Genomic DNA, 25,182 nt, shown 5'->3' with positions numbered 1-25,182 from the left:
GACAATAGATTCTCTTTGAATAATGTTCCTGAAAACAGGTACCTCTGTTGCCAAGGTGACCCCAGTATTGAAGGTAGTCTACTTTTAGGGAATGTGGGCAGAGAGGAAAGGTGTGCCACCGCTAGCAACAACATTTTCCAAGTGATCTCTCAGCTCATACTGGATCACATTCCCTTCCAGTGACGTTCATGCCATGTCTGGAAAAGAGAATTATTAGAAGGCCACCTCTGTGTTTCTCATACCCACTTCTCACCACAAATTAGGGGACCCATGCCTGGAGGAGTGTAAAGAGAAGGCAGTGAATAAAATATGAATATGTAACCTATAGTCCAGTCTGTGAAATATCAGCAAATTTACATGAAGTACAGGTGGGATATATTCCCTATGCCAAGCTATTATAGTTTCATAAATGTGCTTTAACGGGAATTATTGTCCCATTTTATACAAAAGTACAGCCATTAGAAACAGTTGTCCCCAATCAGTATTATTAAATTAATAAAGAAAAAAACCAAAATCAATGCAGAAAATTTTTTCCAGAAACGCAATAGAAATATTTTTTATGTCTATACAAAAAACTATCCCATATAGTGAGCAAGGAATGAAGGGGGAAGGGCCATGGAGTCAGATTAGTCTATGACTGCCCTGCCCCTTATCCCAGACTCATTCACAGCCTGATAAGCTTGCCTCCCACAAGTCCAGTGAGTAGGCACTTTCACTGTACCATTCTTTCTTGTTCAATAGCAATCCATGTGCAATTAAAACCTAGGTTGAAGGCTGCCATTTACCCAGATATCTTTGTTTAGGTTTCTAATTACCGATACTTGTATCAAATACTAACTTTCAGTTTCCTAGATGCTCTGGCTTCAGACCAGACGGAGACTTTCTTCCACTGTCTAGGCAATCCTAAATTTCTCCTCTTTCTTCCTGTCCATCTCTGGATGACCTCACCCTGTGGGCATGTTTACCACCTGATTGTGAACTGCAGAGCAAGGCTCACTCTCTGTAATCTTGCTACAAATAATCATTTTGGTTCCATTGGGTCTCAAATTTCTCTTCTATAGAATAGGATTATAGTACCTACCATGGAGTTCAGGTCTAAGGATTAAATTAACTGATTTATGCCAACACATATCACAGTATCTGACACATATTTATCACCCATTAAGTGTTAGTAGCTATTATGGGATGCTTCTACTTCAGTTAAATGAACTCCTGGTTAATGTGTTCCACTAAAAACTCCATCAAAGCCTCATCAATTTATTCCATTGATTCTGTATTTGACTTTGTAATAAATTTATGTTGGTTTAATTTATGTTGTGTTGTCTTAAAGGAGAACTTTATTCAGTTATTCATTCATTTAGAACCTACTATGGGTCTAGAACTCACAAAATGAATTAATAGGAAATAATAACCAGTATAAATTGGAATGCCATCATCTCTTTTTAAAATTACATTGATACTAAGCATTCCTAACAGAATAGTGCTCTAGTGAATTCTTTGCTTTAAAACTGTCACATTAAAGGGAGACTCATTAACAAGCTTGTTCTCAATGGTTATGTTTGGATGTTTTGTTTATAATAAATCAGCAATCCGTCCATCATGACTTATAACAGTTTAAGAACTCTAGTGAAGTATCTTTCTGAGAGACTAGCACCAATTAATAATGATAAACATCTAGGTTTTCTCTATTCCCCCTTAAACCCATTTTAATTCTTGTGCGCACACACACACACACTCAAGAATGTAATCAATAGGAATTAGACTTGCTCAATGAACTTCCTAGTCCTGAAAATATCTCTAGTAATGTAATTAGCATGCACATAATTTAGGATGCATTGTTTTAAAGCTGGATGAATTTAAACCCAGTGGACCACTTATCCCTGCTTTGCAATGAATCATTTTTGTAACATGTGCCCCATCCTTGTTAGTATTTACCTAGTGTATTTGTTCATGGAGAGATCCAGTAAGGGAGTAGAGCTGTTTCAACTGCTAAACTCTGTCCATAATATAACATTATCCTAGTAAAACAGTGATTCATTAAAAATAGATGTCCACAAAAGAATTGCTTTCCAGAAGCCACTGCTTATGTAATGCCCCCCCCCAATACTAAGGAACTTGAATTATGATGCTGCAGCACCTCCAGACCATTAGATTAACAACTTCCCTCCTTAGAAGAAAATATCTGACATTTTACAGTAAGTGTCTTTTAGCCTGTAACATCTGTCTTGCTTTTCTGTATCTAAGATGTGCAAAACGTCCAAGTATCTGCCCCCAATTCTTACTTTTTCTTGATAACCAATACCAAACAAGTAGTCATACTTAACAACTATATTATGGATGCCACTAGTACAATACAAGTGATTTTTGTACCTCTCAATTTCTTGGCACACATACTCCAACAATGTCAACTGATTATCACCAAAGTGACAGACATAAAATTGACCTGAGAGATAGAAGATTTAAGTGAGGTTACCTCCAACTTATTTTCCCTCAACATGAAATCTAAAGAGGTCTATTTGATCCATTTTTTAATTTTTTTCCTTTATCATTTTACTGGGGGTGGGATAATAGTACAATACAGTTATTGATGCATAGGTACAATTTCTCATCTCTCCCATGATAGGTGTCTGCAAAATATCCACACCCCCAACTTAAGTCCTTTTCCGCCATAATGCGCTGAGACCCAATACCCTCTCGACACCCTCCAACCTTTTCCCTCCTTCCCCAGAGTCCTTTGCTTTGGTGCAATACACCAAATTCAGTCCAAGTTTCACTTTACGTACTCTCTTTCTGTCCTAGTTTCTTAAGTTCTGCCTACGAGAGAATGTAGATCCTAATTTTTCATTAACTACCACATGGAAAATTGCTATATAACACAGTATGCACAGTTTCCTTCACTAGAATATTCAAGCAGCATCTTGTTTTAAAATTTAGTTTAGTCATCACTGGGACTTTTCTGGGCTGTCTTTCTAAAATAGAAACAGAATGAGAGGGGCCAGGTGGTGGCACACCGGTTGAGCACACATGCTCAAGGTCTGGGGTTCAAACTCCCCACTCCTCACCTGCAGGTGTCTATCTTCCTCTCTCCTTCTGGATCTACCCCTTCCCTCTCAATTTCTCTCTGTTCTATCAAATAAAATAGAAGGAAAAAAAGAAAAGATGACTGCCAGGATCAGTGGATTTGTAGTACTAGCACCAAGTCCCAGTGATCTCCCTGGTGGCAACAGAATAAAATAAAACAAAATAATAAATTGCAGAGAGAGAGAGAGGTGGCACAACACTAAACTTTCTCACAATGTTGTAGAGGTGTGATTCGAATCTGTTTCATGTGCGTGGCCAAGCAGGTATCCTAGATGCGCTATCTCTCCAGCCCTCCGGGCAACAATTAGGAGGGAAAGGATCAATAATTCATTTCTCAATTAATAATGGTGTGATCCTGGACAAAACTAATACTAGTAGCCAAGAATAATAAGCCCTTCAGTTTTTATCAGTCCTATGTAACTATCATGTGGACCAATTATTAATTATACATAGTCACTGGAAGTCTTTAACTTGCTTTACTGAATCTTACATCTTCTCCTACTTTGATTTTTGGCAAAGATTTTTAACTTGCACTTTTGTACTCAGTGTATGTATCTCACTTCATAGATGTGATAAGATAAAATACACTGAGTAATACCTGTCTACAGAAGTTTCTTAATCACTATTGACATTTTAATCTTTATACAGTGATGTCTTGTGCAATGTAGAATGTTTAACAGCATTTCGGTCCTCTATTTACTAGATGTCTATCATACCTTCCCCAGCTGTGACAATCAAAAATGTTTTTTTATTATTTTTCCCTTTTGTTGCCCTTGTTTTATTGTTGTTATAGTTATCATTGTTGTTGATGTCATTTTTGGACAGGATAGAGAGAAATGGAGAGAGGAAGGGGAGACAGGGGGAGAGAAAGATAGACACCTGCAGACCTGCTTCACCACTTGTGAAGTGACTCCCCTGCAGGTGGGGAGCCGGGGGCTTGAACCGGAATCCTTAAGCTGGTCCTTGTGCTTCGTGCCACATGCTCTTAACCTGCTGCGCTATTGCCCGACCCCCACAACCAAAAACGTTTCAAATGATCCTTGGGGGCAACTTGCTAACAGTTCCAACAACCACTGATCTACCATATGAATATCAGAAAAACTCATCCTAAAAATCCTCTAAGATTATAGCAGATTTCATAGGGGGATCAACTTTCTTTTTACAGTATAAGAATTAGTAAAATTTAGCTCCCTTATGTTTTTAATCTTGGAGAGACAATAATCAATCTTTAAAGCCATGTTACAAACTTTGTGTTGTTATTTCAATATAAAAGTCACCTACTTAGGGAGTTTATTAAAAAAAAAAAGTGATTCTCAGGCAAGCTCACTTGGGTAGTGCACTGATTTGCCATATGGGTGACCCAGGTTTGGGCTTGGCCCCCACTGCATTGAAAGAAGCTTCAGTACTATGGTCTTTTTCACTCTTTCTCTGCCTCTCTACATAAGTATAAATAAGTAAGTTATTTCTATTCGGTAGTCTGGGGTAGGAGTCACGATGTAATTTCAACTAAGTTCCTTCATATTGCTGATTTTGCTAGTCTGTGGACCACACCTGGTATACTGAGATCTTCTCCTAGACAACAGATCCTCTAACTTCCTCAGTAACATCAAATATTAGGTAAAGGGCCACTGGCTTTCTTGAGTTCACTGTTTCCATGACAGAGGAAATGAAAGTAGTATAGCCAGTCAATGGAACTGTTTCCAACTAATTACCTCATTCTTTTTTATGTGGTCAGCACCTTTGAACCTATTTGAACATTAATACATTACCCTCTCATTCTACTCTTAATGAGGTTACTTGCCTCATATTCAATGAACACATTTGTATAGAACACATTTGCTACTCACAGACATGTCTGAGAGGACACTCTTTTCAAGTATCAAATAATTAACCTCTTAAATGTAGAGAACCCTTATTGTTGGACACAGTTACCACATATTCCTTTTTAAAAAATAAAAATCCACTTGAGAATGTCTCAACAACATACAGGGATATATGTATGTATACTCCAGCCTATGTAAATAGCAATTGCCAAGGAGAAACAACATCTATAGTGGCCAGTAAATACTGCTAATTTCCCATTTTAAACACTTGTACTCAGTTAAATCTGTATTAGGAAGGGCAGACCTAGTGTAAGACTTGAACCCCCACAAATTACTGGTCAATTTAGTGACTTGTGAAGCAGGCCAGTAATAATAATAACCACCTGGTTATTATATGTTCAAGAGTTGAGTTCACTTTAACAGGCATCTGTCTAGTATCTACTAGAGGTTATGAAACACAAGTAAACCTAAAGAGAGGGCAGATGGAATCCACTAGAACTTATCCCTTTATGTGAGAAAATGCCAAACAGTCATTAAAAGAGAAAGCTCAGTTTAAGATATTTGCACAATTCCACCCACATATCAAAGATCAAAAGGAGGATAATGTATCTGGATGCCACCCACCACTCACTCTTTCTTCTCAGTACTACCTTAGTATCCTCATTATTTCTAGGGAAGGACAACTGTTGATTGACAGTATTTCATGTCCTGCTCAAAATCTCATCACCACAGGCTGCTGAAAGATAACTCATATAAAGAGGCAGAAAGTGGCTCACGGGGTACTGTACACACCTTGCCTTTTGTAACCCTCTGCGTCCAGCAACCACATGAGATCACTGGGTAAAGGGGAAACTTCACGAGTGTTGGAATAGTGCTGTGGTATTTATTCTATGGTCTCACAATATGTTAAGAAATCATCTTGGAGCGGTGTAATAATACAGATGTGATGTCCCAGTTGGGGGGGGAGAGATGATCCACATAATGTTCTGATAATGAAAAAGCAGAAAATCATCCCCATTTTCTAAAGCATGCATTAAGTGCCAGCTTGGGACAAAGCACTGGGCTAGGTGTCCTCAGTAGTTAAGTCACTGCTGCCAGAGGGATATCTGCCACCATCCTAGATTAAAGCAACACCACTGGGAAGAGGGAGTTTGGTGTGCATTTTCACAGAAGTGAATTTCTGCTCTCGGGGAGAAATGGCACAATTGGGTCATAAAATTCAAGGAATAACTTTTAATAAGCAGCTTCTGTATATTGAACTTTGACAACCAGTTGTATAAAATAAGAAATCAGGCATGGCACATAAAAATTCCTAACTACTCTCTCAGGTCATATAGTAGGAAAAAATGTGTTGATTTCCAATAAATTACCATGGTAACTCATATTAGATTTTAGTGTTGCGAATTATATTTGCCACCTGTAAGAAATATGTTAACTCTCTGCCTATTAGGATACACATTCTATTTTTAACATGCATTCTATGGAGAATAATATATCTAGAGGTTGATTTCTCTGGATTAAAATGGACATTTCACTTCTATTAAAATAGAATTGGTTTTTTACTTAACAAAAAATAAAACAACAAACAGTGGTATCTTTAAGAAAACACAAAATGATCATTTTCAAAACCACCCAAGATGCATTACCATGAATTGAAATCTGATGTGACTGAAAAGTGTGAACTGTGATTAAAAAAAGAAAAAGCCTGACAGCTACTTGAGTGTTTCCTTTTTGACTCTTGTGTGTGACCTAGATGAAGTCTCTTTGTGTCACTGTTGTTCACCATTACCATTTATAAACTAATTACTCCTAAGCCCCAGTGCAAGAATCTTACAAGAACACTTTAAACCCTGAGTGACTAGTTCTAGCCCAGTGGTCAGATTTTACAGAGTTTTGAATCACTGCATCTCATTTTGCAAATTTGTGAAAGTGAAATAAAATGGTTCTTCTTCCCAGGACAGTTTTAATTATTTGCACATTTAATTCAGATATCTAGATAACAAATTTCTACAACTACAAAACAAATTACAATTCCTTGAGATATGCATGTTGCCAAATTCATGGAAACTAAAGTGCAAGAGGCCATTAATGACAAATTGCTTAAAAACAGTTTTGAATTCTGACTCTCCTGTGTAAGAAAAAAGTGTAACATAGATTCAAGGGAACAATTCATAATTGCTTCAGCACATTTATAAGTCTCTAATTCTCCCTAAATGAATAAATATGTCGATTATTTAAGCATCTCAGTATTAAAAGTATCCTAATGGAATACATTTAAAAGATCAGAAAAAAAATCTGCACTGGCTGAGTTTTTCAGTAGTTTAATGACATGAAGATTAGTAATGCTAAAGTACATTTTCAACTACTGACCTCATCTGTAAAACAATGCAGTTAAGACAAACTGGAATTCACTTCTCTAAAACTGTATTATTTTTTAACCTACTTTTTGAGGAATCTTTGTAAATTGCCCCAAATAATTGTTACTTATATAACAATTGCTAATTATATAACTCTTACAGTGCCCAAAGGAGCCAGTTTCAAGTCCCCAGTCCCCACCTGCAGGGAGAAAGCTTCATGAGTGGTGAAGCAGTGCTGCAAGTGTCGTTCTCTTTCCCTCTCTATCTCCCCCTTTTCTCTATATTCCTCTCTTGTCTCTACCCAATGAATAACAATATATTTTTTAAATAGAGGGAATCTCTATGGCAGTGTTAAATAATTCCTGCTGGACTTGCAATGCTGAGCCAGACATCTTTGAATGGTACCTTAATAAATCTACATGTGAATAAACTTAATTAGCCAAGAGTTTACCATGAGGACACCTAGAAGAACTCAGATTATAAACCAACTTGAGCCACTCCATTCCAGACTGTCTAGAGAAAACGGTAAAATATAAGCTATTCTGGAATACTAGCATTTAAATGTCTAGGTCACGTGTCCCTATTAAGTTTACATAAAAACCTAATGTTTTTATGCATCCAAAAGTAATGTATACTTTACAAAACTTAGATATAGTGATTAGCTCATGGTAATATGATTGCAAATTATCTTTAATTTCTTATTTATGTATAACTTTCAACTATTTATAACAAATATGTTTTACAAAGTCAGGAGAGAGGGTAATAAAATATTTTAGTGAATCCAATGAAGCAAAAATTTCTTAACTTCATCATTCTTAATAGCTGAGTAGTATTTCATTGCAAGGAGAATCATACGCAGTGAGATAAACCAGAAAGAGCAGATGTATCTGTGGAGTAGCAGCAAACTTGCTCTTGCTTTCTCGGTCAACTAGGGAAAGCAACAAAAATCACCTGAAACCCAACAAAGTACAACCAGGATTTCTTCAGAAACTCATCAAGCCATAGGTGATTAGACACATGGCTCGTGAAAGATTCCTGGGACTAAAAGGCCATACTCAGGGACAGCTGACACCAAACTAGGAGTTTGGCAGCTAAGGCATGCCACTTGCTGGTCTGAGTCAAAGAAAAAACTGCTAAGAAAGTAAAGGGAAGGAGGGAAGAAGAATTATCACCTAAACCACAGGTGGGTACTGACACCTGTGGCTTGTAGAGAGTAGTCCCACATTAGAGGAGTTCAGCTTTCAATGAGATGATCAGTATTATAACAGCTATGTCGATAGGTGTATTATTCACAGTAGCCAATCAGTGGAAGCAGTCTAAATGCCCATCAACAGATGACTGAACAAAGTAGTTATGGGAGAATATATATATACCATCAAATACTACTCTGCAATCAAAAAAGATACTGCACCCTTTGGGACAAAATGGAGGTGATTATGCTAGTGAGATAAGTAAAGAGATGAAAGACAACTATAAGATGGTTTCACTCAGCTGTGGAATCTAGGGATCTGATTTACATGAACTTGCCAAAAAAAAAAAAAAATCCAAAACAGAAGCAAGCTAAAGGTAAAACTTGTGAAAGCTACAGTGGTTATCTCTGGGAGGCCGGAGGGTGCGGATACAAAACTTTGGTGGTGGGTGTGGTGTGGAACTATACATTGTCATCTTACAATCGTGTAACAAAATATTAATAACAAATAAAAATTATTAAAAAGTAAAAAAGAATGACAGCAAGAAAGAAACAGAAATAAGGATAAATACGGAATGATCTCACTCAGGATAGAAGTTGAGAAATAAGAACAGAAAGGAGAAACACAAAGCAGAACCTGGACTCTGATGGATTACTCCAACCTGGACTCTGATGGATTACTCCAACGGAAAGGACTCTGGGGGAGGGAGGCTTTCAGGTCCAGGTGCATGATGGTGGAGGAGGACTTAGGCTGAGGGTGACAGTGTTTTACAGAAAATTGAGAAATTTTACACATGTATCCACAACTGTCATATAAACCCTTATTCCCCAATGAAATAAAAAATAAATTCTCAAAGTAATTTTAATACTTAAAAGATACTTATCAATGTTTTATAATTGAGTTACAAATTCCAAATTCATTAAACATCTATCAGTTTGAATGTATACATTTTACTCCTACTTTATGTCTATGTTCCTCTCTATCCCCACTTTCCTCTCAATTTGTCTCTATTCAAAAAAAAATATGGAAATAAAAGAAAAAATACACTGCATGTCATGGGACATCTTTGCTTTTTCATTATTTTCTCAAACCACTGTTAATTTTTATGCACCAAAAATCCTATTCTCTATGAAGCAGGGCTGTGTTGCTGCCATTTTGGTAATGAAAGCAGGGAAAGGAGACAGCAAAATAGCATATCTAGTGTGCTTGCTCTCCCATGAGTATGACTCCAGTTCTAGCCTGACCCCTATACCACACTGAAGGAAGCTTCAATGCTGTGGTGTCTTTCCACCTCTTTCCCTTCCCCTTTACAAGAATCTACCTGGTTTGGAGAAGCACCAGTGATAACAAATAAAGGGAAGGTGGAACAGAACTTCTTTATTGAATGTGGACTTTTAATGGGCCAGGGAGATAACATCACAGCTATGGAAAAGTGTTTTTTTTATTAACCTAGGTACTTCAAGGTTGCAGGTTCAATCCTTGTCACCAACTTAAGTCAGAGAAGCAGTACTTTGGTTACAAAGCAGAAAAAAAAAACAGGTCTTTTAAAAATTGATTTAATAATCATCTACAAGACCATAGGATAAGAGGGGTACAATTCCCACCACCAGAGTTCCATAGCCCATCCCTTCCACATGGACCCAGGATCATGATGGGGTACAGAAGTGGAAGGTCTGGCTTCTGTAACTGCTTCTCTGCTGGGCATGGGCATTGACAGGTCGATACATACTTCTAGCCTGAAAACAAGCCTTTCTTATATATCCCAACAACGCAGGCCATTAAATAATAGTGGCTAGTCAGAGGAATCATGACATTTTTCTGTTTTCCTATACAAAAGGGTGTCATGAATTTTCCAATGACCCTATAGAAGATACCCACTCAGTTCTCAACTTCTTCACAATTTTGTTTAGGCATCTCCTGGGCTTCACTGGTTTGGGCCACCATATTCAGATACAAAGAATGAGAGAGAAACAGAATGGAGAAGAAACCACAGCAGCAAAGCTTCCTCCACTGCAGTGCGGGACCGACTCTAAGTTGGGTCTCAAGTGCAGCAAGGTTGCACACAACCTAAGTGAGCTATTTTGCCAGCCTGTCAGAGTTTAAGGAGCTATTTTCTGTTGTCTCAGAAGGAATCAAGTAATGGTCAGTCCTGCTACTGGGAGTTCTGAAGACATAACTACTTGCTCAGAGTGTTAATAGGAGAAAATGAAGTCAAATAAGTGTTAATAAATTCATGACTATTATCTCTTCACAGAATGAAAAGGCAAGGGAAATACACCATTATTGTCCTCAGCAGTTTTATGCTTGAAAAGTAGTGTTCCAAAGTGAAACCTAGAGTGGGTGTGGTGTGTTAAACCAATCAAAGAACTCCAGGGAAGGGAGGGGGTAGAGAAGGCATGAATGACAATGGAAGTGGACCTAGGTTGGAGGTGAGAGTGTTTTGCAGATGCCTATTATGGGGCGATGAGAAATTATGCCCATGTGTCAACAACTGTACTATAAACCACTAGCCCCACCTCCTCCAAATATCCATAAAATGCTTTGAAAAAAAGAAAAAAAAATAGGGTCTGGGCAGTGGTACAAAAGGTTAAGCATACAGCTTACCAAGCCCCCAGACCACACCTGCAGGAAAAGAAAGGAAGCTTCATAAGCAGTAAAGAAGTGTTGCAGATGTTTCTCTATTTCTCCCTATCTCCCACTCCTCTCTCAATTTCTCTATCAAATAAAAAAGTTAAAGGGAAATTTTAAAAAATTAAGTAATTAGAAATATTCAAGAGAGATAAGAAAGGAATTGTTATTTTACTTCCACTGAGGTTAAATATAGCAACATATGTTTTGGATACTGTTTTGGCCTTGATAGTCTCTACTTCTTAGGAAATCACCACAATTTTGAATGAAACTTGTCTCATGAGAGAAGTATCCCCGGTTAAGCACATTGTATTCTAATGCTTTCAATAATCAGAAAGTATGTGAAAGTCCTAGAGGAAGATAATTATAGTTAATATCAGATGAAGTTTATTAAATCATCCCATACTGTATAATTCAAGACAATTTTACATGTGTAAAATATTTTTAAAATCTATTTTCAACTATAATACTAATCATCACATCTTTTTAGAAGGGTTCATTCCAGTGCTTCTATAGAAAACATGGCTCCTTCTAATGGTTCTCTAAACAGCCCAGATGTTCTGAGTTCTTTGGACAATCCAAAGCTTTCCCAAAGGAAGCCCAAACTGTTCTGTGACAATAAATCCTCCAGTGGAAGACTGCTTAAGATAAACACTGAATCCTATAACTGAAAGGAATAAAGTGGCAATGCCACCTTCACTCTGACAATTTTCCCTCAAGAGATATTTTGTAACATTCCATCTGTGCCTGTCTATTTGTATGACATGTTGAAAAAGAAATTCCTTGTAGACAAAAAAAAAAAAACTTTCTAAGAGATTTTCTTTAGGCATCAGTGAAGTCTGACACCTTAATATACTCTAGGCTTGTCTTCTAAGCTGGCCACCCGAGGCTCATTTTGTTCTTCATTATAGCAGAGTCTTCTTTCTTTGTCTAGTTGCTTCTCATCATGCTCAGTGTTATGAGATCTAAGATGGAGGCCCCATCTGAATACTTTGTATGTTTGTATGCATGTGCAAATACAGAACGGTTTGTGTAAGTCCCACATAATGGTGTTCAGATAGACATATTTCAAACAATGCTTTCATAATCCAAAGGGGAATACTTTCAGCAATAAAGCTCTGTTAATAATGCTACACTATACATTTTTACATTATATGTCAATTTCCCACTAGAGAGACACTTAGTCCTCTTTTTCTGACCTAACTTTGGGATGCCTGACTTAAGTGATAACATGACTTCTTCCTTCAAGGAAAACTATTGACAAGGTACATCCTTATGATTTGAAAAGAAAATGTCAGATGCTGTAGCTGATAAATCAAAACACAAATTTGTTTTCTACTACAAGCCATCCACTCTCCCTATCCTCCACACCAAAATACTTACCAAAAAGCTTTGCAGGCACTGTTTGTGTAGTATGCCACATAATACCCCACCCCCGCCCAAAAAATCCCTGAATGAAAACACAAAATACACAAAGTGTGCTACTCACCTAGTCTGTGGTTCTAACTCTTATAATAGAACTTTTTTTTTTATCCAGAGTTTAAGCTTGAACTCAGGACCTCATGTTATGCTTCACTACTAAGCTATCTTCTCAGCCAATTTTTTCCATTTTATTTCCTGTGTGACAGAGGACACAAATCACTGCTCAGTAACCCAAGGAGTTGTGCTTAGTGTCTGTTGCTTCCTTATGTTGGCAGTGATGAATGCAGGCCCTCACATATGCAAAGCAAGAGCGCTAATACTGAATCATCTCCTTGCCCAAAAGCATCGTACAATCATATGAAAGGTTAGCACAATAAATAGTGGCATTTATTATTCTGTTACTAATATCTAATATGTACATGCCTGACTGAAACTAGACATGATGTCCTTTAGAGAAAGACATACTCAATCCACCATTTAATCACTAAATTTCAAACTACCACACCTGCTTCATTCATGACATTTAAATAAGAATATAAACGGTTGAATAAATAAGTGGGAAGAATTAGTTCAATAGCAATGCAGAGGTGTAAAGCACTGGATTTCTCAATGAAATACCATTTCTAAATCTGTACTATGAACTTGGTTTTTCTACAGAATGGAGACAAATTACCAAATAATGAACTGATTGTTAATAATTATACTACTTTATCAATTGCTCAAATGTCATGACACATTGATCAAGAAAAAATGATCCATGAAGATATCCTTAGAATTTTACAGTATACAAATCTAAACTAAGGGTGGGTGAGATAGCATAATGATTATGCAAAGATATTCTCATAGCTGAGCCTTCGATTTCCCAGATTCAATCCTTCTTACCACCATAATCCAGAGTTAAGCAGTGCTCTGGTTAAATAACATATAAATTGCCTCCCAAAACAACAAATAAATCCAACAAGAGACCCAACTAAAATCATAATCTACAGCTGAAAGTTGTGCAGCCTCAGGTGGGTGCTCGCATGCGGTTGAAGCAGAAAGGGGTGCAGGCGCGGGCTGAAGAACAGCAAAGTCAAATCAGAGCTCTGGGCGGTGCATACGCTGAGCTGTGCCATTCTGGTGATTTCACTTAAAGCGCAGAAAGCAAATAACATTGTTCCTAGCGCTGGAAGAAAAAAGACAGGGGTTTAAAACCTCTCAGTCTTTGACTCGGGGGGCATTGCCTTCTGAATTCAGGGCAAGGACACAACATAAAATAGGGCATTTGTGACCACAAGACAGCCCCAAACAACCACCCTCCACCCTGTCCCACACACCTTAGATCATACAAGCAAAAAAACCTAGAAATCACAATAGCACCATCTGCTGGCCATCAATAACCAGCACAAAAAAATGCGCAGAGAAACCGAACTAAACAACCAACTATGCCTTATCAGCCAGACAGAAACAAAACAGGAAATCCAAGGAATTACAGATTTAGAGAGACTCTCAGAGACAGACTATATAGAGCTCATTATAAGGGCTCTCCAAGAGTTTAATCAAGAATTAAAAGAGCATGTTACCATAGAATTAAAATGCAGGAGTCGCGAGGTAGTGCAACTGGATAGGCACACGTGGCGCAAAGCTTAAGGACCGGAGTAAGAGTCCCGGTTCTTCTTCTTCTAGCGTTTGCCCTTCTTCCGTAGCCAGTCAACAGTGTCAGGTTGAGCCTGATGTAAAGTTTCGAGACCTCCTTTGAATCTGGAGAGGTGGCAGTCATTGACTATGTGGGTCATAGTCTGTCTGTAGCCGCAGGGGCAGTTCAGGTCGTCTCTGGCTCCCCACCTGCAGGGGAGTCACTTCACAGGCGGTGAAGCAGATCTGCAGGTGTCTATCTTTCTCTCCCTCTCTGTCTTCCCCTCCTCTCTCCATTTCTCTCTGTTCTATCTAACAACGACATCAATAACAACAACAATAATAAAATTTTAAAAAGAATTAAAATACATGAGAGATGAACTTATAACAGACATCACTAAGTTCTTGAAAGAACTTCAGTTAGAACTCCAGGGAGTAAAAGACACCCTAACTGCAACCCATTCCCAGGTAGAAGGTCTAGCAAAAAGATCCACACATTCAGAAGAAATAATCTCTAGTCCAGAAGATATAGCCAGGCCACTTTTTCAATTCAAAGATGAGAGGAACGGTTTAGAAAGATTGAAGCAACTCTCTGTGAAACTGCAGACTCCATCAAAAGATCAAATACAAGAGTGATACGTTTATCTGAAGAGGAAGACAAGGTCAAAGGCCCAGAGTCCATTTTCAGAGCAATTTTAGCTGAGACCTGCCCTCACTTAGGAAACCATGAGAACATTCTCATCCATGAAGCAGAACGATCACCCAGATTTATAAATACAAAAAGACCAACACCAAGACACATTATTGTAAAACTATCAGAAGTCAACGAGAAGGAAAACTTTTTGCTGGCTGCTAAGGAAATGAAAGAAGTTACATACAAAGGCAGAGCTGTAAGACTTTCATCAGATTTCTCTTTACAAACTCTAGAGGCCAGGAGAGAGTGGAATGACATTCAAAGTTCTAAAGGAGAAGGAATTCCATCCACCAATATTGTATCCTGCAAAATCATCCTTCAAATATGAGGGAGAAATAAAGGTTTTCTCAAATATCCAAGAACTAAAGGAATTTGCCACAATCAACCCCACCTTACAAGAACTACTGAACCTAGTCCCACAAGAAAGGAGGAAGCAAAGGTATACACGTTCCAAAAACAAGTTGCAGATGCTACCATGACACCAACCTGACTCCCCCGGACAGAGGCCCTCACCAATGTACCCTGGAACCCCACCTCTCCAGAGCCCTGCCCCAGTAGGGAAAGATAGGGACAGGTTGGGAGTATGGATAAACCTGTCAATGCCCATGTTCATAGGAGAAGCAATTACAGAAGCCAGACCTCCCACCTTCTACACCCCATAATGACCCTTCCAATGGATATGGAACTCTGGTGGTGGGAAATGTGTGGAATTTCACCCCTCTTATTCTGTGGTTTTGTCGATACTTTCTATTTTACAAATAAAAGAAAAAAAGAAAAAAATATATATATATAAATTAATATTGATACATATAATTTGTTCTTAAACCATGCAGCTACTTGTTTATTTAATAAATATGACTGAGCACCTACTATTTTTCAAATAGTTTTTGTGTCATTTGAGAGAGGTCAGTAGAAAACAGACAAGGTAGCATAATGGTTATGCAAAAAAGACTTTCATGACTGAGGATCCACCAAGGTTCAGCCCTTAGCAACATCATAAGCCAGAGATGAGCAGTGCTTTGGTGTCTCTCTCTCTCCCTCGTGCTCTCTCTCTCTCTCACACACACACACACACTCACACACAAATAGAGCAAATGACATTTTCAAAAATACAAAGAATAATTGCCCTAAACAAACAAATTCCAGTGGAAGGGAGAAAATAATAATAAATACTCACACCGATACCAATATATAATAATAAGAGCTTCAGGGGAAAAGTACATGAAAAGTGAATTCTCAGGTTTGTGATTTGGAACAAGTGGACAAGGGACTGAAATGAGGAAGTATATGAGTAAAGACTGAAGCAGAGATCTAGAAGAGAAATATTCTAGTCAGAGGGAATGGCCAGAGCAATGGTCCTAAGATTAAGTAATTATAATGTAATTTAATATGAAATCACAGACAAAATTAAATGATATAACACAATATGCTAAGTTACCCAAAAAAGCTATAGGAGGAAAAACTGTTATGGAAAATTCATAGTCTATTGTGATGAAATTCTCAAAATAGAAAAGCTTCCCTCAAGTACAAATTTAGCCTTGCCAAGAGGGAGGATGATTTTTTTATTGTTGTCACTGGTGGCAATTTTTTGGAGGGAGAGGGGAGGGAAAGAGTGTGTTGGGGTGGGAGAGGGAGAGAGAGTGAGAAACAGAGGGAGACTGGGAGGGAAGGAGAGAGAGAGAGGGAGAGGAAGAGGGAGAGAGAGAGAGAATATGAGAACACACAGTACTAAGGCTTCACTCAGTGCAGTGAGGGTCAGGTTTGTACCTGGGCTGAAGCATTATAACCCTCCCTGGTGAGTTATCTTGTCAGCCCCGGTAGAGTATTGACAAATGAAACTAAGTTATAAGACAGAAACAGAATTGAGAAAGCACATGTCAAATCCAATTCACATTTGAGAGATGATTCTGGCTACTTAATCAGCTGCTTTAATTAAAGGAGTAAAAAAGACTTTGAATGCCAACTTAATGGGCTTAGACCTTCTTTCAAGAACAATGTGGATCACCTGGGGGGGGAGTTCAAAGTGAAGGCATGTTTATAGTAAAAACAAAAATGAACAGTTTTTAAAGAATAGATCAAAATTGTAAAGACAATACAAATATAATCAAAAAGTAACTAACTTCAAGTATATTATGATAACAACAGCACTTGAATAGCATTATTTTATCAACTAGCATATCTGTTTTTGATTTGTGACTTTGGAACTTTTTTTTTTATCTTTATGGTACTGGGACCTACAGCATGCTACATTTTACCACCCTGGGCCATTTTTTCCATTCAGATAGAATAAAGACATAGAAGGGTAAATACTAAAATACAAGAGCTTCTCCTGGTGCCATGGCACTCCCATGTGGCACCAGAACTCAGACCTCAGTCAAGTACACTGGGGAGCCATGCACCCAACCTGGTGGGTTGCCTTCTAGTCTCTTTCTACAATATGACTATAGACAGTCTGGAAACACCAGAAGGATGGTTCAACCATTTCCCATTTGTCCAAAGAATACTCCCCATCAGTGCTTGAGGTAAACAGGGTAGTCCTATCTTTACCTCCGAATTCTGCCATGATATATCTTGATTTTGCTATTTTTGCACTTGAAAAATAATCATTAAATTCTGAACATCATATACACTCTGTTACATTAGAGATGTGATCTATTTACAAATCACCCCAAGAATAGTTTTAATATTTTATTATCATACAAAAAAACAGATTTGCTTCAGCCTCAAAGAATATGTGTATGTAAAATTGCAAGAGTACTGGCAGTGAGCTGCACTTTTTATTTTTCTAAAAGGAAAATGGAATAATATATCCTCATGAATTCAAATATTAACTTCTTTCACATTAGCCTTATCTCTTCTGCTAGGTAGACAAATTAAAAGATAGAACTACATTTACATACACAAACACATTATTACCAAACAACACGGATACACTACAGACATAGGGTTGAATTGTTCAGTGTGAATCTCCTAAAGTTAAGGATAATTTTAAAAAATTTCATTTTAGTATTATTTTTTTTTACCAGAGCACTGCTGAGCTCTAACTTGTAGTGGTGTGGGGGATTGAATCTGGGACTTCGGAGCCTTAAGCATGGCAGTTTGTTTGCATAACAATTATACTATCTATCCCTGCTAACTACCCTATATTTTACATAATCAAGGTTTATCAATGAAATGGTAGAATGCTCTTACCTAATAATTCATTTGCATTGATGTCACAAAGATATCCCAACCAGGACTATGCACTGCATTTAATTATCTAGATTGCAGTTTGCTTTTATCTGGAATACTTCCCTGGCTAGTCTTTATCTTTCATATCACTGACAATTTTGAAGAATATAAACCAGATTTTTCTTTTATGTAATGTCCTTAAGAACCTGAGTCAGGCTAACATGTTCTACTTTTTCAGATTTTTACTAGTTTCTGACTACTACTAAATAATATTGTGCCTTCATAAACATTATATAAAGCAGAACATGATGTAGATCTGTTACAACACTGGTTATGTTCATTTTGATGTACATTTTTCCCTTAATAATAAAAAGTGGTAGACAGGTATTTTAAGAACACATTGGATATAGGGGTAAGTGGTGGTGACTCACCTGGCAGAGTTTTCTCCATCTCTCTCTCTCTCTCCCTCCCCCCCATGGCTTGATGACCAGGTTGAAGCCCCCATTCCCCACTTGTATAGTACAAGTTTCACAAGCAGTGAAACAATCTCTCTCTCTCTCTTGCTCTCGCTCTCTCTTCCTCCCTCCCACTCTGCCTTCTTTCCTTTTGTGCACATACTCTTTTTCCCTATGACAATCTGATTTTTTTAAATTTTTATTTATACAAAGGAAACACCGACAAAAAAACACAGGATAAGAGGGGTACAACTCCATACAATTCCCACCACCACAACTCCGTACCCCATCCCTTCCCTTTATACCATTCCTATTCTTTAACCCTCTGGGAGTATGGACCCAAGATCATTGTGGGATGCAGAAGGTTGAAGGTCTGGCTTCTGTAATTGCTTCCCCGCTGGACATGGGCATTGACAGGTTGATCCATACTCCCAGCCTGCCTCTCTTTCACTAGTGGGGTGGGGCTCTGGGGAAGTGGGGCTCCAGGACACATTGGTGGGGTTGTCTGCCCAGGGAAGTCCAGTTAGAATCATCTTAGCATCTTGTACCTGCTCTTTCTCTCTCCCTACCTTTATAAAAATGGCTGCCAGAGTTAACATACGAAGTCAAACAAATTGTTGAGCAATCATGGACCCAAAGCTTGGAACAGTGGAGAGGAAGTGTTAGGGGGGTACTCACTGCAAACTCTAGTGTACTTCTGCTTTCAGGTATATATTTTGCAGTAGTTTATGGATACGTGTGCACATAAGCTCTCTCTCACAGAAACTGGTGTATATCTAGGTTATGGGACTTTGTTAGAAAGTGAACCACCTGAGATGAAATTAGAGTGTACTATAAAAGGAAAGGTCTCACCCGAGTAATGAAGCTGAAGGGTTGTCATTCCACTCGTGAAGTCTCTGGACACAGTTTGAGGTGAAGCATGTTGAGGTGGTTAACTCTCTTTTCAATCACCAGGTTCCAGATGCCACCAGGATGCTGGCCAGGCTTCCCTGGATTGAAGACCCCACCAATGTGTCCTGGAGCTCAGATTCCCCAGAGACACACCCTACTAGGGAAAGAGAGAGGCAGACTGGGAGTATGGACCGACCAGTCAACGCCCATGTTCAGCGGGGAAGCAATTACAGAAGCCAGACCTTCTACCTTCTGCAACCCTCAGTGACCCTGGGTCCTTGCTCCCAGAGGGATAGAGAATGGGAAAGCTATCAGGGGAGGGGGTGGGTTATAGAGATTGGGTGGTGGGAATTGTGTGGAGTTGTACCCCTCCTACCTTATGGTTTTATTAATTAATCCTTTCTTTAAAAAAATTCAAAAAAATGGCTGCCAGAAACAGAGTCATCATGCAGGCATCAATTCCCAGAGATGGCCCTAGCTTAAAAAAAAAAAGAAAGAAAATGCAGGGCCAACAAAATAGCTCAGCTAGGAAGGTGACTGCTCCATCATGTACACACCTATGTTTGAGTCCAGCCTCAGTATCTGTGCTGTAGCATCTTTCTCTCCTATCTTTTAAAAAATTGTATTATCTTTATTTATTGAATAGAGACTGTCAGAATTCAATAGGGGTGGGGGAGATAGAGAGGGAGAGAAACAGCTGCAGCACTGCGTCACCACTCAGAGGGCTTTCCCCCGGCAGGTGGGGACCAGGGGTTCGAACCTTGGTCCTTGCACATAGTAATGTGTGCGCTCAACCAGGTGTGCTACCCCCTGGCTACCTAAAAAAAAAAATATCATGGAGTGGTGAAGCCCTGGTGGCAACAACAATAAAAGACAAGTGAATATCTTCTTTATCATTATCTCAGGCAACAATTTCATAATCTGTTCATAGTTTTTACTGAATAAGTTATTGTTAGCATGACTGAAAAATGGTGATTGTTTTTTTTTCTTTTTTAATTTATTTTTTTATTTATAAAAGGGAAAAATTGACAAAACCATATGATAAGAGGGGTACAACTCCACTCAATTCCTGCCACCAAATCTCCATATCCCATTCCCTCCCCTGATAGCTTTCCTATTCTTTAACCCTCTGGGAGTATGGACCCACAGTCATTGTGGGATGCAGAAGGTGGAAGGTCTGGCTTCTGTAATTGCTTCCCCGCTGAACATGGGCGTTGACAGGTTGATCCATACTCCCAGCCTCTCTCTCTCTTTCCCTAGTGGGAAAGGTTCTGGGGAAGCGGAGCTCCAGGACACACTGGTGGGGTTGTCTGTCCAGGGCAGTCTGGTCCGCATCATGCTAGCATCTGGAACCAGTGATTTGGCGGGTTCCTGAAGTCATTTAGTCCTGTCTAGTTGTGGTCCCAGGTATTCTCCAAAATGGTGATTGTTAACCCTATCATTCCTTTTATAGTTACCAACTATAAAAGGATTCTGCTCTGAGATCTTTTTGTTTATAATTACATGAATCATAATTACATGAATTCATGGTTTTTCAACTATTGCTATTATATATTTTAACTTGTCTTTAATATATGACACTTATGGATAGTCCGTATTTCAAAGGAAATAACAAAAGCAAACCTTAACATCCTTCCTATCTCATTGGGAATATGAAAAGCACATTCCAAAGGTAAGTTTTAGCAAACTATTGAGAATGATGTGTTTTTCCCCCTATAGTATTTCATTTTAATGGTTTATTAGGATATAACATTTCGGTTCAAAGGGCTGATGGGAGCTTAGTCTAACTAGGCCTTTTATGATGGGCCCTAGCCGAAACCATGTTTAATTCCTGATTGGCAGTAAGCAAAAGTTAGATACTTTGTATACCGCCTCTTCCTAAAATTGCACAACAAACTACTTTTTCTTTTTTCTTTTTTTTTTTGCCTCCAGGGTTATTGCCGGGGCTCAGTGCCTGCATCACAAATCCACTGCTCCTGGAGGCCATTTTTTCCCTTTTTGTTGCCCTTGTTGTTTTTTATCATTATTGTGATTATTATTGTTGATGTTGTTGTTGTTGCTGTCGTTGGATAAGACAGAGAGGGGGAGAGAAAAATAGACACCTGCAGACCTGCTTCACCACCTGTGAAGCGACTCCCCTGCAAGTGGGGAGCCGGAGGTTCGAACCGGGATCCTTACGCTGGTCCCTGTGCTTCACGCCACGTGCGCTTAACCCGCTGCATTACTGCCTGACTCCCAATATACTACTTTGAAGGTATTCTTTTGCCCAAATGTTTCCTTATACAGATCAAGTTACTACATTTAGAGATCATTTTCATCATTATTATTCTTGTTATCATTATTATTTTGTTATACTATACCTTGTTCCAAAAAAGCACTTGTAAGAGCAAAATTGTTGTCGTTACATACTAGTTTATATCTTCCCCAAACATTTTCTTACCAAAAAAAAGAAAACACCCAAAACACACATATATATTGTGTTGATGTAGTGTAGAACTGAGCTGAATGTATTTGTAGGCTGAGGATAATTATCTTCCTGCCAGGAACAAGTAAGTTATACTGCCTGAGAGAAATAAATATGCATATGAATTTATGTGGATGGATAAATTCTTATAAAGTTTAGTTTTTTATAGCACATTGAGAGAAGAAGTACTTGGTGAGGCTAATGAATAAACTGGGGTCATTATGTTGTCTATCATGCATTCTCCCCCACTTCCTACCACAAACTTGCATCATACTAAATATAAATGAGGGCAGAACATTTCAAAGGGCTTTATATAATGAGTGAGGCAATCTTAGGATGAACTGACTATAAAAAAGGAAGTGCCTAAAATCTTCAGTTATACTTTAAACAAAGTTATATACACATAGAGATACAAAATGTAAATGCCAAGTTAAAGGCTAGGGAAATAGCTCACTTGGACAGTGCATGGGTTGGGTTTGAGCCTGGCCCACACTGCACTGAAAGAAGTTTTGGTGTTGTAGTCACATTCTTTCTCTTGCAGAGACAGGGAAGGGAAGAGAGAAAGAGAGAGAAAACCAAGTTCAAAGTTCAAAAATAGTGGCCCAGGAGGTGGCACAGTGGTAGGGAATATTGTACATAAGAGCATGAAGTCCTGTGTTTGATCCCTGGCAATATATGTACTAGAATGATACTCTGGTGGCTCTCACTCTCTCTCTACCTTATGTTAATAATATATATATATATATATATATATCTTGATTTCCTATACTGACATATTTACCTCTCTAGTAGAATAAGTTTTGAAACAATAACACCAGGTATAGACTTTTAAGAAAGGATCCCAAACTACACTGGGTAATTGTGGCAAGATTAGTGTAAACCAAATGCATTTATTATTTGCAATGTAATCCAATATATTAGGAGATGGCATGTGCTTTATTTTAATTAGCTGTTTCTTTTAAAGGGCTGCTTGGTCCAACTGTCTTGATAAGAAAAAATTGTAGTCATTTCTCAAAATGCTTGTAGCAAATCTAGTTTTAAATTGAAGCAATTTATTCCAAAAGCAGTCTACTACTGCAACAATAATCAGTGTGTTTTCCCTTAGCCCATACTGGAGCTTTCCAAGGACTATTGTTAATTGCCTCTAACTAAATGACTACTGGTGCCCTTAAATTGTAACTCTTTGGCACTTGTTCATTTGTTGTGTTTAACCAAATGCCAGTTTCCCTTAGGTTTTGCTTAGTGATTTTGCTTTACAATTTTCAATATTCCATCTCAGTTCCTTAAAGGGGGTAGAGTCTATCATCATTTTAACAACATAACAAAAAGGCTAAACAGATTTTAAAAGGCCCGCATTTTCTTTTCTATCTTCTGATGTTGAATTGTGCTGAAATGGAATCTTTGTATTATTTTTTTTTAAGCTACCACTACAGGCAACTTGAACTTGAGCTGAAAAGCAGATCCCTTTTGAAAAGGAAAATGGGGGAGTCGGGCTGTAGCGCAGCGGGTTAAGCGCAGGTGGTGCAAAGCACAAGGACCGGCGTAAGGATCCCGGTTTGAACCCTGGCTCCCCACCTGCAGGGGAGTCGCTTCACAGGCGGTGAAGCTGGTCTGCAGGTGTCTATCTTTCTCTCCTCCTCTCTGTCTTCCCCTCCTCTCTTCATTTCTCTCTGTCCTATCCAACAACGACAACAACAATAATAACTACAACAATAAAACAACAAGGGCAACAAAAGGGAATAAATAAATAAAATAAATGTTAAAAAAAGAGTTAAATATCAGAAAAAAAAACTTGAAAAGGAAAATGGAATTTGCTGGGGCAACAACATTCATACTGTAGCATACAGATAAAATACATCAGTGGATTCAAATCATTTCTTTCAACTGTAGCAGAATTTAACCCATAATAATTTATCCTGACCCACTGTATGAGCTATAATAGAGAGCACTCATGTTAATAAATGTACCCAGCTTAAGAGTAAAAAAGTGTAAAACTAAATCTAATACACAACTTTCTTTGGGAAGGTTTGAACATGCTATATAAAGCAGTGTGAGGGAGCCAGGCAGTGGAGCATCAGGTAGAGAGTGCATGTTATAAAAGTGTACAAGAATCCAGGCTCATGCCCCAGGCCACCTGCTAAGGAAAGCTTCACAAGCAGTAAAGCAGTGGTACAGGGGTCTCTACTTCTCCTTCTCTTTCTGTATATATTTCTGTCTATAGCCAAAAAATCAGTGAAGAAAATAAATAAAATAAAATAAAGCAAATAGTGAATAACTAACATGGAAAAATTAGTATGTACACACACAATCGTCTGCCATTCCTAAGCTACATCAACCCTGCTCTCTTTCATTTTGTGCCATTTCATGTTTTTTTCTTCAGCCAAATGTTATTTGTTAGTCTAGTAAATCATGCATTCAAAGTTGTGTGGATAGACAGATAAACAAGGAGAATCGTTCATGACATTTAGCAATATGAGTAATGCAGACTTGGGGACTATATCTCTGAAATTAAAAAAAATCCTATTGTTTTTCTCTTAAGTACAAAGAAAAGTGCATAGAGGTCAAATATAAATAATACCTGAAGAAAGTGAAGGGTTCTGCTTACTGAATTTGTAGAATTATATTTCAAGCACAGTTTCTGATGAATTTAAAAGCTATTCAAGGTGGTAAGATATAAAGCAGGACAACTTGTTTAATGAACAGGATGCTAAAGACAGGAATGGGACAGATAAAATTGGGGTCTTCAGGTGACAAGAAGCTAGGAAGTCTATTTAGGTATGTTCCAAGGGGCCTTTCACTTTAGTAATTTTTGTCCGAGCTTGATAGCTAACATAAAAGACTAAAAATATTGTCTGAGAAGATGGTGTCAGTGTTGAGAACAGGAATATAAAGTTGAATTAGGGCAGAGAGTAGCTCCCAAACATGAGCAAAGTATATAAATACCATTAACTGTTTATTCCATCAATCTGACCCAAGACACATATATATTCAGCCTGTGTGACCTGAGTCCCTGTCAGTCTGAGCTCACATTCCATAGTCACAGCTGGGAACATTCTAGACTGCACTCATTTCAGGACCAGTCTTCAAGTGGCAGAGTAGGATGACTCAGTTTCCCTTTAGAGAGTGGGGTAGTCCCTACCATTGCTACTTTATAGTGAGGGTAAGGTCCTGGAGAGGCCCACAAGAGGGCTTATAATGATGTTCCTGTTGAAGTAACCAGTGATAGTGAAAACAGGGATATAGGTTTCTGATCTAGTGTATCAGAAGTCTAGGCCCATCATAACTATGTGGGAATACAAAGATTTCCTGACTAGAGCCCCAGATGATGAGGTGGCCTGGTAGTGACCCAGAGGACAATCTTTAAGTGAGCCAGTCTCTTGCTTTTTATCCAG

General features: G+C 38.4%; 1 protein-coding gene across 1 annotated transcript in view; it reads left to right on the top strand.

The window, feature by feature from the left end:
* IL1RAPL1 (interleukin 1 receptor accessory protein like 1) overlaps window positions 1-25,182 on the top strand; it is a 1,270,353-nt gene that overhangs the window by 1,231,038 nt on the left and 14,133 nt on the right. The window lies entirely within an intron of this gene.

This window comes from Erinaceus europaeus, chromosome X (genome assembly GCF_950295315.1).
Source record: "Erinaceus europaeus chromosome X, mEriEur2.1, whole genome shotgun sequence".
NCBI lineage: Eukaryota > Metazoa > Chordata > Mammalia > Eulipotyphla > Erinaceidae > Erinaceus > Erinaceus europaeus.
This window is presented reverse-complemented; position numbering and strand designations above follow the sequence as displayed.